Source organism: Hipposideros armiger, unplaced genomic scaffold, assembly GCF_001890085.2.
Source record: "Hipposideros armiger isolate ML-2016 unplaced genomic scaffold, ASM189008v1 scaffold_40, whole genome shotgun sequence".
Taxonomy (NCBI): domain Eukaryota; kingdom Metazoa; phylum Chordata; class Mammalia; order Chiroptera; family Hipposideridae; genus Hipposideros; species Hipposideros armiger.
In genome coordinates this window covers 2,337,331-2,340,563 of record NW_017731390.1, presented here as the reverse complement: position 1 = coordinate 2,340,563, position 3,233 = coordinate 2,337,331, and positions in this window count along the sequence as shown.

Here is a 3,233-nt window from a genome sequence, read left to right as displayed (position 1 = left end):
GTAGCCCATGGCAACCTACTGCCACAGGGGCTGCAGCCGTTGCCGGCGACTCACAGCAACCCAGCTCCAGGCTGAGCTGTTGTTCAGCATCTTAGCTGTGAAGGGCAGTGTCACTGGCCCTCATATGTGGGATCCAAACTGGGGCTCTCTGGCATCCCAAGCGAGTTCTTAACCATCGCGCCACTCGGCTGACCCTATCACACCCTTTTAATACAATTGTCTCTTCCCTGTCTCTGTGTGACTTCTGATCATTATAACTTCATTTTAACAGTCACATTGAATAAAAGCTTTCACTGTAATCTGCTACATCAGCCCTTTTTTTAATGGTAAGAGTGTAATTATCAATAAATAACTATATCTTTACTTAAAATTCTAGTACCAGAAAATGATGAACTAAAGATAGTGGGGGTGGGCTTGAGCTCTGTGAGGACTGGGACTCACAGGTCACGCCTGGCTGTCACAGGTTCCTCTGCCTGGGCCTGGATCTAGATGTAAAATGGTCCTCACTACCATACCTGAGGTACCTACTCGAAAGACAAATTGCCAGGGCCTTATCCCAAACCTCCTGTGTCAGAATTTCCCGAGGAAACAATGGGCTTAACAATGGCCCCCATATGATTCATATCATCAGGGAAGTTTGGGAAACACCAAGCCCAGTTTTTCTCCGAGGGTGGTGAGAGGACCATCAAAATGAACCATTTAGAGCAGCTTCTTAAAAATGCAGATTTGGGGGCCTCCCACAAGGGCCTACTGAGCCAAAATTTCTGGGAGCGGGCCCTGGAATATGCATTTTTAAAAAATTTATTATTATTTTTTTAGCTGAGCCATCCTGCCACCTGTTGGCAGCTCAGCTCAGGCCAGGAATAGAACCGGCAACCCTGTTGCTCAGAGCTCACACTCTTGAGCGTGCTCTTAACCAACTGAGCCACTTGGTCAGCTCTGGAATGTGCATTTTAAAATAATTAATTAATTAATTAATTTTTTTTATTGGGGAATTGGGAGAAGGGGAACAGATAAGTTGCTGTCCTTTTGTTCTTCAGTCTAGTTGTGGAGGACGTTGCTTCACTGGCCCAAGTTGGCACCATCATTGTGCTCTTNCCGGCGACTCATGGCAGCCCAGCTCCAGGTTGAGCTGTTGTTCAGCATCTTAGCTGTGGAGGGCAGTGTCACTAGCCCTCATATGTGGGATCCGAACCGGGGCCCTCTGGCATCCCAAGCGAGTTCTTAACCATCGCGCCACTCGGCCGGCCCACACATAGACATTCTTAAAGATTGAGATAATATATGCAAAGCTTTGATATACCAAAAGCAAGTATGTCTTGGTCAAGTACAAGCTGAACTCATCACCATCAAAACAGTATCATCATCATCACCATCATCATCATCATCATTGAAGCTCCCATTTATTCAGTAGGGTGCCAGGCACCCCACTTTAGCAAGCTTTTAATGTCCTTAAAATCCTATAAAATGGGCTATGTATCCCCCAAAAGTCAACTGTTGACAGATCTGAAACCCTGGGCTTATTGACTGGCCCACTGTGAAAGTGGATCAGAGGAAGGATGATGATATTATAGTGATTTAATAAGAAAAATGGAAGAATTTATCAGGGCTCTATTCCTCACATGGGTCAGACCAGCCCTAAGCTCATGGCAGAGTGGTAAAGAAGAAACACTGGGCTATTTGCCCAGAGCCTGTCACTTGTATGAGGTTGGGCAAGTCATTTAATGTTCCCAAACCTTGATTCTCTTCATCTGCAACTTGAGGATAAGGTAATAATGTCTTCCTTGCCAACCTCACAGCATTGACCTGAAGATTATTTGAGATATGGTACTTAAACATGATGTGTGGAAGGTATTATTATTATAATACCTACCAAGAAAACCCCTGATACATGTGAACCTCTACTCCACTCTTTCCTTCTTTCATTTAACCATTATTTGTTATGCAGAAATCCTATTCTCACACCACATCCTGCTCCAATTGTAAATCAATGCATTGATAGACATTCTGCTGTATATAATTAGACCTTTGTGACTTTGCCTTGTTTGTGTCAGTCCTTTGAGGTCTGATTAGCTATTATTTGATCTAAAAGCAAAAGGCCAGCTCTGCTATCTGGTGACCCTACATGGCATTCCAGGAGGCCCTGCCTGGTCTTGGCCATCTCTGCTACCTGCAGAAATGTCTTCAGTCAAGTCATTTATTATGCCCTCAGCTTTAACTGAAGACTAATATTTAAAATGCCATTTGAAAGAAAAAGAGTGTGGTTTTAAGAGCTTAGGGCTTGGGAATCAGAACCATTTGACTCAGAGCCTTGCTCTGCCACGAAAAAGCTGTGGGACCTCCTGAATGTTAAGCCCTATGGTCTTTGAACCTCTGTTTTTTTCTTTTCTAAAGTGCACAATTGTGATTGGAATTAAATTAGATTAAATATATATTTAGAAGAGTGTTAGCACCTATATAGTAGGCTACCAGAAAAAGGTAACTATTATCATTGTTAATATTCATAAAAAACACATCAGTGCCTTCAGCCATCATCCAGTTTGGGAGTGAAAGTCTGTAATAGACAAATGACCACATGACAAACTACTCTTGGAAATGACAGGCAGGGAAAGAAGTATCTCCTAAAGAACTATTTACTAGATGAGGAAACTTATCTTGACTCATTAGGAGAAAATATTGAAAACTTCTCTGCCTACAAAATTCCAGAGCTTCTTGGGGAGGCTGAACCCACACTGGACTTTGCTAGAGAATAACGTGAAGAAGCAGCATCTGCTATCAGAGCTAGTCACCAAAGTTCAACCCAGGGAGAAGCTCTTTTGGTTCCCAGCTCTCTACAACAGAAGCTGATGTTGAGTAACCAGTCACATGAGTGCCAGCATGTACAGGGATGAGCCAGGAGCTTAAGGGAAGAAGTAACCAACAGAACCAGTCCTAATCTTTGGGGAGCACCCAGTGTGTGAGACGGGGGGAATGAGGGCCCTGACCTCAGGGAGACACCCGTCTGATGACTGAGACATAGTCCTGCCCTTAGGGAATATCTATTCTGATTGGGGAGACAAAGGACCAAAACAGAATGCTATTTGCCCTTTTCTGCTAAGAGGCTCAGAGCTAAATTTAAAGGGTGCACTTTATCACACCTTTTTTTTTTTAAGATTTTTTATTGGGGAATTGGGGGGATGGGAACAGTGCTGGGGAATTGGGGGAAGGGGAACAGACAAGTTGCTGTCCTTTTG